General features: G+C 41.9%; 1 protein-coding gene across 47 annotated transcripts in view; it reads left to right on the top strand.

Moving 5' to 3' along the window:
- Window positions 1-13,677, top strand: part of PTK2 (protein tyrosine kinase 2) — a 358,952-nt gene that overhangs the window by 41,674 nt on the left and 303,601 nt on the right. For 5 of the 47 annotated variants that reach the window (XM_025395161.1, XM_025395146.1, XM_025395151.1 and 2 more), the window contains exon 2: window positions 6,477-6,534. The exons of the other annotated variants lie outside the window; for them this stretch is intronic. The gene's annotated coding sequence lies outside the window, so the exon portion shown is untranslated. The remainder of the gene's footprint in view (window positions 1-6,476; window positions 6,535-13,677) is intronic. 47 annotated transcript variants of the gene reach the window in all.

The raw sequence follows: 13,677 nt of genomic DNA, 5'->3' as shown, positions 1-13,677 counted from the left end.
TGTATAATTTTAGTGGAAGTGAAATAGATATGTATATTCTGTTTGCCATCTTCCTCTGAATTTGTTAGCTAACTTTATGTCAGATTAATTATGCCTGTTGGTGTTTTAATGGTTCTTAGTTATTTCATGTATATTTCCTTCAACTAAAATATGGGTTTGAAGACAGGGCTTTTCCAAATTTGTTATTCTTCATTCAAGGTCCAGTACAGTATGTATGGTAAGCAGTGAAGAAGCTGACTGTAAGGTGGACAGTACAATAAAACCTTGAAAAAAACTAGTGAAATAATGGTGGTTTTATATGTATCTCATATATAAATATATTATTATGTATATATATATATCTCTTGTCTTTCAGGTTCTCTTTGCAATGGAAAGAGGAAAGAGAAATTAGAATTGTTTTTTAAATTGTCATTTGATTTCTTCAGAGTTATTGTGGCCTTCTGAACTGTGAGTATAATTCTCTTGCTATACTTGTGTCTTGAGATTTTTGGTTTTGTTTTTTCTTTCGCCTTAGTGTCTCTTTGTCGTACAATGGAAATAAACAAAAGGTAGTTGATTTTGCAGAGTGGGTTAGGGAAGAAATAGAAATCGTTTAGTGCCTATTATGTGTAGATACTTTATATATTTTTTTCTGAGGTAGTATAATAATGGTTAATAATAACGTGCTTAGAATAGTGTCTGGTACATTATAAACACTCTAAGTTACAATTACTAATTGAATCCTCACAATAACTTTATAAGTAGGGTTTACTGTTCTTCCCTATTTCACATTCGCATAAACCAAACTACAGAGAGGTTAGGGGTTACTAAGTTAGGGCCGGACACAGTGGCTCATGCTTGTAATCCTGGCACTCTGGGAGGCTGAGACAGGAGGATCGCTTGAGTTCAGGAGTTTGAGACCAAGTGGTTGGGTGTGGTGTTTCACGCCTGTAATTGCAGCACTTTGAGGGTCTGAGGCAGGTGGATCACTTGAGGTCAGGAGTTCGAGACCAGCGTGGCCAACATGGCGAAACCCCATCTCTGCTAAACATACAAAAATTAGCCAGACATGGTGTTGCACCAGCTGTTGTAATCGCAGCTACTTGGGAGACTGAGGCAGGAGAATTCCTTGAACCTCCATAGGAGGAGGTGGAGGTTACAGTGAGCCGAGATCGCGCCACTGCACTCCATCCAGAGCAAGACTGTCTCCAAAAAAAAAAAAATTTGAGACCAGCCTGGATAACAACAAGACCTTGTCTCTCTGAAAAAGACATAAAAACAAAAAGCAAAAACCAAAAATTGTCAGGTGTGGTGATGCATGCCTGGATCACAGGAATTTGAGGCTGCAGTGAGCCAGGATCGTGCCACTGTACTCCAGGCCGCGTGACAGAGCAAGTGTCCGTCTCAGAAAAAGAGATTACTAAATTAGTAAATGGCAAAGCTGGGATTCAGACTCATTCTGGCTTCACAGTGTTGTGCTCTTGACTGGTAGAGCAGTTCCCTCCCACAAGTGTGTGGTTTTGCTTTTTGTAGTTTGTTACCCAATGTTAGCTGCAGTCCAAAAATACTAACTAGAAGATTCCAGAAGTAAACAATTTATAAGTGTTAAATTGTGCACCATTCTGAGTAGCCTGATGAAATCTCTTGCATCCTGATCTGTCCTGCCCTGTCCCACCTGGGATGTGAATCGTCCCTTTGTCCAGCATATTCACCACACGGTGTATGCTGCGCCTGTTAGTCACTTAGTAGCCATCTCAGTTAGGTCAGCTGTCAAGGAATGACAGTGCTTGTGTTCAAGTAACCCTTAGTTTATTTCATCATGGCCCCCAAATGGAGGGGTAGTAGTGATGCTGGCATTTTGTTATAATTGTTCTATTTTATTACATTATTCTTGTTAATCTCTTACAGTCCCTAATTTATAAATTAAACCTTATTGTAGGTTTGTATGTATAGAAAAAACATAGTATATATAGCACCAAGTACAGTCCCTAGTTTCAGGCATCTACTGGGGGATCTAGGAGTGTATCCCCTGTAGATAAGTGGGGATAGCTGTATCTTATTCTCATGGGTTCTGGATTCAGATATTGGTTTAGCTAGGTATTATATTTCCTAACTCCTTGATCTTAAATTATTTAATCTATTGAAAGCTTTTTTTAAAAAAAATCTGACAAAGGGGGTTGTTACAGAATCTCCCTTATGGGGTTATTAACGAAGATGCTGTGAGATATGCGTAAGGTGTTCACTCAAAATTGTTAGCAATGATTATTTGGTGCCATTTTTCTCATTTTAATGAGCAGAAAACCGAGCTCTAGAGAGATTATATTACTTGTAATTTGTCAGTTTGTAACTTGTAGATCTTGGTGCATGTTTCACAGTTTAGAAATCATACAGTTGAGGGTAATCCTACTTTGTCTTGTTTCCAAAGATTGCTCTTTCTTCTAAGTCTGGTGGTAAATTGAGGACAGATATGTTCATAGAATATTTATAAATCTCTTTTGTGGGCATTTTGTTTTGTGTTGTTACAGTAAATATCTCATGAACTTGGACTTCATGGAGTCAGAATTCATGATAATTTATAGCTGTATTGAATTTGACTTTCGCAAGTGTTTTTGGAGTACGGACCTAGGATTATTTTTTAATTTCCACATGAGTGTCAGTGCACGTCTTTCTTTGTTCTCTTTTCTCTCCCAAATCTATTTCTAGGTATTAGTGAAGGGAACTTATGTCATACAGTTTCCATTTCTTTGCAAGGCCTAGAAGTCTTGGTCCTGTGTCCCCCTGTCCTTCATGGGCTAAGGGAGAGGAGCCTACTCTGTCCCTTGTGCTGTGTCACATGTGATTATGTCACAGTGTGAGAAGGTCACAGCCCCTCTGTTTGTGTCCTCTTATTTCCCTCCCCCTGTCCATATTGTACCTTTCTTCCTATAACAGTGCATTCTGTTTATTTGGGTGCGAGTCCGTGTGTGAAGGCAGTTTTTGTTATTTCATCTCTGCTTAACCGGCAGTTAACTTTCACTAAATGCTGAATTAGGACTGTTTAATGCTTGTCACAGAATAAGTTCTCTTTTCTTAGTAGATCTGAGCAAAAGAAAGAATACCAAATGTAACTTTTCAGCAACATTAGCTGTAAAAATATTTCCTCTTGGTATAGCACAAGACAGTTTCATAGCAGAAATACAAAACTTATATTCTTAGTGTAATGTGCTGGAAAACGAAAGCCTAGAGAGAGCTGAGATGACAAACCAGTTCTTTGTGACCCAAGAGCCAGCTTATTGGCTCATTGGAACTTTAAGAAAAAAAGTGTTTTTTTAAAAAATTTTTCTTTACAGAGAGAGTATTGCTGCATCACCCAAGCTGGAGTGCAGTGGTGTGAGCATAGCTCACTGCAGCTTCTGAACTCCTGGGCTTAAATGATTCGCCCATTTCAGTCTCCCAGGTAGCTGGGAATATAGGCACATGCTACCATGCCTGGCTAATTCAAAAAATTTTTTTGTAGAGATGAGTCTTCCTTTGTTTCCCAAGCTGTTCTCAAACTCCTGGCTTCAAGTGATTCTCCCACTTCAGCCTTCCAGAGTGCTGGGATTATAGGCATAAGCCACCGTTCCTGGCCTTATTGGAACTTTTTAGCTATAGGACAACATCTACCCATCCTCATTTGTCTTTTTAAAATCACTTGAAAATATGTAAACCCAGGAAAATAGCCAGTGTTCCTGTAATTCCCCCCTCCCCCACAAATTCTGGACAGATGGTCAGGCCATATGTGTAAGTCTGACTTCCATTGAATTTCATGATGTAATGCTGAGATATAGGTCCCTTATTTCAGAGTTCCCTGTCATAAGCCCCTTGGGCCATTTGAGCTCCTGCAGTACAGGTCTGGTTCCGAAGCAGCTAGCTTTGGCAGAGTTGGTTCTTGGTCCTTGCCTTGATTTTAAGTGACACATTGGAAGACAGAAGTTTGGGAAGGAGGTGTTTTAGAACCAGAATTCTAGGCAAGCAAAGGAAAGTCTGGGAGGAATTGAGTTGCTGGGATATATATGGAGATAATTTTCAGGGTTAATGTGGTATGGGAAGGTGGTGGACAGAAAGGAAGGCCTCCCTGAGCCCCTTCTGCAAAATCCCGTATTTGTGAATAAAAGCATCTTTTATAGCATGTGGGCAGATGAGCACAGCTGAGATAGATTGGGAGTGTTGACTCAAAAAAATACTTTTTTTATTATTTATATTATTAGGTACCTCCTAATATGTAATGGTCCCTCCATATCTGTGGGGAATGGTTCCAGGATTCCCCCAAGATACCAAAATCTGTGGAGCCTGTCTCTTACATAAAATGGTGTAATATTTGCATATAACCTATGCATGTCCTCTCATATACAGTTGCCCCTGAACAGTGCGGGGTGAGGAGTGCCCATCTCCTTTGCAGTTGAAAATTTGTGTATAACTTTTGACTCCCCAAAACTTAACTACTAATAGTGTCACAGGATCCTTGGGGTGTCACTTCACCAGCCAGAAATCACGTTGGCCGGTGGCACCTTCTGCCTGAGTACTGCCCATGCCCACTGGGCTTGTTCCGCCCACTCGGCTTGGCATGCTGTGCTTGGCTCACACTACAAGCCTGGATCCCACACCTGCCAAGGGCGAGCCAGGTGTGGAGTTGTGAGGGATGTGTGGGTGTGTGAGCATGTGGTCCAGCCACCTTGCACATCCGGCTGCTGTAGCAGGGTGGACAGCTCCAGGCACTGGCACAGGTGCTGGTTCTGTGCAAGGCTACAGCTGGACCGGATGTCCTGCATTAAGCTTCTGCTGTGGGAACCTGCATCTGGATGAGGGGAACAAGGTGGCACCAGAAGAGTGGAGATGTCAGGAACTGCAAAGCCCCAAAGAGGGTGTCATAGCCCTGGCTTGGGGGTTCTCTTCTGCTCGTTGCTCACAACATGGCAAGCAGGAGGCCATGTTTCAGTGCTGTTTGTGTTATAGCTCTTTCAGTTCCTCCGTTCGGCAGGTCCCGAGTTCTTATCCGGTGTCCAGGAAGAATGAGGTACACGGAAAACTGGAGGGTGAGCAAGGTGGAGAGGGGCTTTACTGAGCAGCAGAACAGCTCTCAGGAGACCCGAAGTGGCTAGCTCCTTTCCACAGGCAGGTCATCCCAATGAGTGTCCAGATCTCAGCAGAGAGGAGACTCGCAGTGGGTAGCTCCTTTCCACAGGCAGGTCATCCTGGTGAGTTGAAGGGACCCAAAGTGGGTAGCTCCTTCCTGCAGCTGGTAGTCCTAACATCTCTGTGAGTCTGGCTGAGTCTGGGGCTTTTAGGGGCTGAGAAGGGAGGAAGTGCCGTGGGCGGGCCGGTAAAAAGCTTTGGAAGTTCTTACTCCAGGCCACGGACTCCACCCAGAACTGGTGGCCTGGCCCCTGGGCTTCAAGGCTTCAAGGCCCCCTGGCTTGAAGGTGGAATTTCACGGGGGACCTGCCCCTTTCTACCCAGAAGCCTTTCTGCCTTCTCCCACCATCAGCATGCCATCCATGGCACCTAGGCTGTTTGTGACGAGGTGTGCCTGCAGGCCTACACTGAGCCACTCTCAACTCCCTCTTGGCCTCCCTCCCATGCTTGTCGGTGCCCAAAGTCTGGAGCGGGCCAAGGCGGCAGGGGGCTGGTATGTCAGCACTGCCTCGAGTGTGCTCACACTTGGCCAGGTTGTGACAGACTCAGGCTCAGCCACAACTTTGCTCTGCCCTGGAGTGGGCTGGGGAGAGGCCAGGAGCCTGTGAGGGCAGGGGGGCTTCCTGGACCCCTAAGAACGCAGGGATGCCCAGGTCTGGAGCCGAGGCTAGGAGACTGCAGCTGTACCTTGGAATGCGGGGCTCCCCTCTACCAACTCAGTAGGGGATTGGGATTCCCACCTGTTCCCAGCTCTTGCTGGCCCTACTGCAGCCTGTGTCTTGGCAGCAGCCCCTCCAGATTGGCTTCTGCTGCCATCAGTATGGTAGACTGGAAGCCTTATTGAGAATATAAACAGTCGATTAACACGTTTTGTATGTTATATGTATTACATACTGTATTTTTACAATAAACTAGAGAAAAAATATTAAAATCATAAGGAAGATAAAATTACTTATTCATCAAACGGAAGTGGATTGTCATAAAGATCTTCATTCTCATTGTCTTCATGTTGAGTAGGCTGAGGAGGAGGAGGAAGAAGAGGGATTGGTCTTGCTGTCTCGATGGCAGAGCTGGAAGGGGAGGCAGGAGAGGCAGGCACACTCAGTATAACTATTATTGAAAAAAATCCCTCTATACGTGGACCTGCACCATTCAAATCCATGTTGTTCAAGGGTCAACTGTACTTTAAATCATCTCTAGATGGCTTATAATGCGAAATACAGTGTAAATCCTTTGCAAATATTTGTTATACTGTATTATTTGGGGGATAATGACAAGAAAAACGTCAGTACATGCTTAGTATAGATGCAACCATTGGTTTTGTTTTTCCTCAAATATTTTAGATCCATGGTTGGTTGAATCTGGATATGGAACCCACTGACATGGATGGCTGACTGTATTGTATGTTAAACTTTATCATTTGTGACTTCTCTGTTTTGAATGACCTGTTGATTTTCTGATTTGGGATATAAAGGTTTAGCTTATTTATGTTATTCCCCGTATCTCTTCCTGCATTACTTATTGTTAAACAGTTTATATGTGTATTTTTCTTTTAGAATTCTTCTATTGTAGTTTTAACAATGTCTTTCTTTTGCTTGGTTTATTGATTTATGTCAATATCTTGATTCCTTTGTAAGATAAAGATAGTATTGCCCTAAATATTGACTCTTCCCCCCAATTCCAGCATGTCTCCCTGTTCTGCCTCGTATTTTATGTTTTTGTTATTACTTTCATTTTGGGATTTTTACGTTTGCATTTTATCTGCAACTCCAAGTGTTCTGGGTACTGCTCATGGGTGGAACTCTAAAACTAGTTTATTATTTTTAATGTTAAGTTTTCTTGAGCTTTCCCAGCTTAGCTTTCTTTCAAGGTCGGTTTTTCTCTTTGTTTTCTCTGGTATTTCTTTCTTTTCATGACGGTGGTATTCCCTGTATGTCTGATGATCCTTTATTGTCTGTAAGTGTATAGGGAAGCAGGACTAGCCACTTTTCTGAGTTAGATTTAGCCCTTGATGGGAATTCAGAACTGAAGTACTTTGCTTCAGAATGCTTTTAGTCTGTGGGCCCCTAAATAACAAAATAAAGTAGAGTTTTACTGTAAGGATGTTAACACCTATACCAGAAACCTTTGCTTTATTTTCTAGAGAAATAGCCCCTTGGGATTTTTTAAAAATTAAAAAAAAATTTTTTTTTTTTGGTCTGAGGGTAAATGCTGAGTTGGCCTGGGCACAACTAGTCAGTTAAACCCTCTGTTTTCACCCCAGGCTATTAGCATCAGCCCTCACCAATACCTCATGGCCAGGCCCAAAGCCTCATCAAGATTCACTTGAGTTTTGTCTCTGTTTTACACATCACTGTGCATGTAGCTCCTCTTTAATAGCTAGATATTTGTTGAATTCTCATCTTTTGGTGGCTCTTCCCTTCCTTTTATTTACCTTTAAAAAAAAAAAAAAACAACTTGAATACTTCAGTTTCACTGAAGTCTTCACAGGAATAGAACTCATTACTCCACCACCTTGAACTTGAAACCACTGAGGATTTTAGGAGGTGGGGTGGCATGTTGATCTGTAAGGTGAGGGTTTTAAGAGGTAGAGTGATATGTTGGTTTGCTGTGTGGCTAGTTTTAGAGTTAGATGAGCCCGACCGAGTTCACACTTTGGTGCTGCCACTTTTAGCTGTGGAACTTTGGTCAAAACATTTTATTTTTCTTTTCCTCAGTTTCCTCATTTATTGAGACATTGTTTGTAGCAAGGTGATGTGGGGACAGTTGAGGTAGTTCTTTTATAATGCTTCTGTATTTCTCTAAAGTAGGATTTGAAGTCATCTCCTAAGAATGAGTAGAAAAAGCAGTGCTGGGGTTGATTTGATGATAGTGGAGGAGGTTTGAAATAGGGGTAGTGAAGAAGAGGAGAGAGCCAAGCAGGGATGGAGAAGGCTTGCCTAGGAGTGTTGTGGTTCAACTGAGATTGGTGACAGTTAAATTAGAATGTACCAATTTTTTTAGTTAATGGCGTTTTTGTCTGGTGCTAGCCCCTAGCAGTCCAGGTATATAGTCTGGTATAAGTTGTCCTTATATTTGTATTGAATCATGAAATGGATTTTTTTCCAGGCTTGTTTATTGGAAGGACGGTGGGAGTTGGTAATACTGGTAAAGGATTGGTTTAAACTATGACTTTACAATTCAGGAAATGTTTGTTGAGCTTCTACTAAGTGCTTGGCATGGTTCTAATTGCTTTAGATAGATGTATCAGTAGACCAAACAGAGTCTGTATAGTGTAGGGAAGCAGATAATAAAAAAAAAATAGGCAAGGCCGGGCGCGGTGGCTCACGCCTGTAATCCCAGCACTTTGGGAGGCCGAGGCGGGCGAATCACAAGGTCAGGAGATCGAGACCACGGTGAAACCCTGTCTCTACTAAAAATACAAAAAATGAGCCGGGCGAGGTGGCGGGCGCCTGTAGTCCCAGCTACTCGGGAGGCTGGGGCAGGAGAATGGCGTGAACCCGGGAGGCGGAGTTTGCAGTGAGCCAGGATCGCGCCACTGCACTCTAGCTTGGGCGACAGAGCAAGACTCCGTCTCAAAAAAAAAAAAAAAAAAAAAAAAAAAATAGGCAAATAAGTACATCATGTGATGTACTGGAAGGTGAGACATGGAATGAGAAAAAAGTAATGCCATAGTGTCAGTGAATTTGAGGTCTAAATAGGGTAGTCTTAATAAGCCTCATTGCAAAAGTGAGCTTTGAGCTAAATACAAAGGAGATGGGTGTATTCATGCAGGAAACCGCAGGCTCCTGTCCGGTCTTCCATCTGCTTCCCAGAAGCTATGGAAATAATCTGTTTTAGGTGTTGATTTTAGCATTTACATCCTTGTTTCCTAATAGTATTTGTGTACTAGTCATTGCTCCATTAATTTTAGGAAACATTATATGCTGAACTCCTATCATGGTAGGTAGGGATTTTCTCTCTCTTACGTGGTCTTTCCTCTCCCCCATCTTCCTCATGTAGTTCTAGAACAGTTTTTGTTTAGATCCGTATTTTCGTTTTTAATTATTTTGACTTTTAAATATAACTCAGTATTGAGCCAATTAAAGTAGTGTGGTTACATTTCTTATTCAGCTTTGTTTTTCTTGTTTTCTTGGACTGAAAATTGCAGTTGTCCCTCTTGTTTGCTTAATATTCTTTTTTTTTTTTTTTTTTTTTTTTGAGACGGAGTCTCACTCTGTTGCCCAGGCTGGGGTGCAGTGGCCGGATCTCAGCTCGCTGCAAACTCCGCCTCCCGGGTTTACGCCATTCTCCTGCCTCAGCCTCCCGAGTAGCTGGGACTACAGGTGCCCGTCACCTCGCCCGGCTAGTTTTTGTATTTTTTGGTAGAGACAGGGTTTCACCATGTTAGCCAGGATGGTCTTGATCTCCTGACCTCGTGATCCGCCTGTCTCGGCCTCCCAAAGTGCTGGGATTACAGGCTTGAGCCACCGCGCCCGGCCAGTTTGCTTAATATTCTTAGGTCTGGCTAAGATTTCCCACTCTGACAGCTCTGTAAGTAAAGCCTCTCAATTCATTTCCATGCAGTCAAGTGTATTCATTTTGTCTTCACCCCTGAGACAAACCCCTCCTGGAGCTTTCCTTCTCCTTTTCCCTGCTTCAGTCTAGAGAGGTTGCTTTCTAGACCTGCTATAAATGGTACCAGGGTGGAGAAACCTGTGGTACTAGCAAAAATAAGGTGAGAACAGGTAAGACAGGTAAGTAGAAAATACTGATTGGAAAAATTGATGGGAAGGACAGAGGAGGAATGGAGATGATTTCTTCCTGGGGAAGCGTATTAAGGAGAAGCTGTAGTTGAGGAAGGTCATTCTAGGTAGTAAAAATGGTGCCAAAAAAAAAAAAAAACCATGGAGATGGAAGTGATCTGTTATTTTTTGGTGACTTGAAAAGCCTGTTTTGTGTTACCTTGTTAGATTATGTGTTTATTAACTTATTGACTTTGCCCTGAAGAGCTTTTAAAAAAGTTTAAATGGGAATTGTGACAATCAGGCCCTGAAGAGCTTTAAAAAAGTTTAAATGGGAATTGTGATAATCAGAATGTTAAACACCGATATATGTTTTGTTTCATTTTTTTGAGAAATAAAGATCTCATTTTGTCAACCAGGCTGTAGTACAGTGAATGGCATGTTCATAGCTTACTGTAAGCTTGAGCTCCTGGGTTCAGATGGTCCTCCTGCTTCAACCTCCCAAGGAGCTGAGACCACAGGCGTGAACGACTGCGCCTGGCTAATTTTTAAATTTTTTTGTGGAGGAAGGCGCTCACTATGCTGCCCAGGCTAATCTCAAACTCCTGGGCTCAAGCAATCCTCCTGCCTTGGCATCCCAGAGTGCTGGGATTATAGGCATGAGCCAGTGTCCGGCCTTGATGGTAAATTATTAATGTCCTAAAATCTGAACATAGGGTGTATCAGGAACACTTGAATTCAAATGATAACCTTAAGCTGTTGATTTTATGTATTGATTTACAGAAAAATCTTTATACATTGGTTACAAAAACTTAATAATCTTGGCATCTAGCTATCCAAGCCAATTCATCAGTGCAGGAATGAATGCTGTAGTACCACTTCAGCTTTCAGGCAAGAACAAGGTGAATGACAACAGGAAATTTAAGAAGCTGCTCCGTGTTTGGCCAAACTGGGGAAAGAGCAAGCAGAGAAGTTGGGAAAATGTCATTGAGGCATGTAAACACAACTTTCGTTTGTATGGCATAGCTATATAGAGAAAATTAAGCCATCAATAATGAGATACTGAAAAACCAAGAGATTAGTTCCTTTCAAAAAGAAGCATTGCTCAGTTTGAAATGCTGAGGCAAAATGCTAAGAAATAAGGTTCATAAGTGGTCTTCAGGATTGCAAACTCTAGGGTACTTTTTGTGTAAATGCATGGGACTTCTCATGGATGATCAGGCCCTTATATTCAGTGGGTGCACTGTATACAGATATGACTTGCCATCTGAAACTTTGGCTTTTTACTCAGTTTTGTGAAGAGCACATCTTTCTCATCTTTATTTACATTTGTGATTCAGGAGTCGTGGCTGAAAGAAATAGTCCTAAATCATAATAGCTGTCATGTGTCAGTCATTGTGTTAATTCAAATCTTAATTCTTTACAGCAACTCAGTAAGGTTTTGGTTACTATTCTCATTTTACGGATGAGAAACTGGGCTTAGAAAAGTTAAGAAAACAGTCCAAGATTCCTTGTGGCAATATCAAGTTCTCCATTTCCTTACAGTAAAGCTTAGCTCTTAAGCTTAACCACAGTGCACAGTTGGGAGTCATACATTTAACAGAGAGAAGAATAGTGCCACCTACTGAATTGCCAGTGACCCTTTCCCCTCTAGTATAGTACTTCCTTTTAAAATGTATCAGTTGTATTAAAATGCGGTATTTCTGCCAAGCCTTGCAAATTTCTTAATCATCTGTGTTGCTGGCTCATACTGAGGGAAGAGTGTAGTTTCACAAAATACTTGTAAAAACAGGGAAAATTTTGATTTCCTGATTCTGAATGTGGGCAGGCAACTTTGTGTAGGATCTTACCTTCAGAGAAAGGAAGAGACGGGGATGAGTGTTTTTTTCTTTCAATCCATCTTTGCATATCATAGTGTTGTGAGTTGGGGTGGCAAGTAGGCAGTTTAGATTTTTACTCAGTACTCATTAATTCCAAGTGGCTTAACAAAATGTACAAACACTTTAGCATTTTTTCCTTGATAAACTGTCTGATTAAAAAGGATAGGTGTCTCAATAAAAATTTCAATGAAAGAGTGGCCAAAAGATTTGAACAGATGTTTCATCCATTTCATATGAATGAGAAAGCACACAAAAAGATGTTCCACATCAGTAGTCATTAGGAAATGTAAATTACAAACACATGAGATATCATTGCAACCCTATTAGAATGGCTGATGTTAAAAAACAAAAAGAAGATGACAGTGCCACATGACAAGAATGTGAGACAGTTAGTACTCTCCTGCTTTGCTGTTGGAAGTGCAAAATGTTACGATTGCTAAAGAAATTAGTTTGGCACTTTCTTATGAAGTTGAACATAGACTTGTCACCCAATCCAGCAGTCCTACTTCTAAATATTTACTCAATAGAAATGAAAACATTTTCTTACAATGACCTCTCTGTGAACGTTTATTTTTTTTTATTTTTTATTTTTTTTTTTGAGACGGAGTCTCGCTCTGTCACCCAGGCTGGACTGCAGTGGCCGGATCTCAGCTCACTGCAAGCTCCGCGTCCCGGGTTCACGCCATTCTCCGGCCTCAGCCTCCCGAGTAGCTGGGACTACAGGCGCCCGCCACCTCGCCCGGCTAGTTTTTTGTATTTCTTAATAGAGACGGGGTTTCACCGTGTTAGCCAGGATGGTCTCGATCTCCTGACCTCGTGATCCGCCCGTCTCGGCCTCCCAAAGTGCTGGGATTACAGGCTTGAGCCACCGCGCCCGGCCTCTGTGAACGTTTATAACAGCTTTATTTGTAATCACTGGAGACAGCTCAAATATCCATCAGTTGGTAAATGAATAAACAGATTTTGGTACACCTATACAGTGGAATCCTGTGCAGCAATAAAAAAGGAACTAACTGCTGACGCACCTAACAAAATGGGCAAATCTTCAAAGCAGTCTACTAAGTGAAAGCACAAAACTCCATATGACTGTGATTTCATTTATATAACATTTTGGTAAAGACAAATCTGTAAGAACAGAAATAAAATCAGTGGTTGCCTGGGGCCGAAGAGAGAATTGAGTACAAAAGAGCATGGGAGCACTTCTTGGGGTGATGGAAGTAGTCTGTATCTTCAGCATGATGGTGGTTACACAGACCCATTTGTATTAGGCTGTTCTTGTGTTGGTATAAAGAAATACCCAAGACTGGGTTATTTGTAAAGAAGAGAGGTTTAATCAGCTCACTGTTCTGCAGGCTGTACAGGAAACATGGCACCGGCTTCCAGGGAGGCATCGGAGAGCTTTTACTCATGATGGAAGGTGAAGTGGGAGCAGATGCATCACATGGCGAGAGAGAACAAGAGAGAGAGTGGGAGGTGTCATACACTTTTAAACAACCAGATCTCACGTGAACTCACTTATCACCAAGGGAATGGCACTAAGCCATTCATGAGGAATACGCCCCCATGATCCAAACACCTCCTACCAGGCCCCACTTCCAACACTGGGGACTACATTTCAACATGAGATTTGGCTGGGAAACAGATCCAGTCCTTATCACCATCCACCTAATGTTTTTACTGTGCAAGTTATGCCTCAATAAATAAAACTTTAAAAAGAGAAGAAAAGTTTGACTTACATGCAAACAGATATTATCCATCTACTCTTGCACACATATATGCACACACACACATACACACACTCATTAAAGCTTGAATTTTCTTTTCAGTTGGATCAACATCTGTTTGTCTGGATTAGGTATCACCAGAGTTTAAGTGAAGTAGGTTTCAGTGTAGACACTGCTTTTGAAAACACAATCTTGGAGTCCTTGGTTCATTTATGT

The sequence above is a fragment of the Theropithecus gelada genome, chromosome 8 (assembly GCF_003255815.1).
Source record: "Theropithecus gelada isolate Dixy chromosome 8, Tgel_1.0, whole genome shotgun sequence".
Lineage (NCBI taxonomy): Eukaryota > Metazoa > Chordata > Mammalia > Primates > Cercopithecidae > Theropithecus > Theropithecus gelada.
The sequence above is the reverse complement of the archived record's forward strand: the minus strand, read 5'-3'. Positions and strand labels throughout refer to the sequence as shown.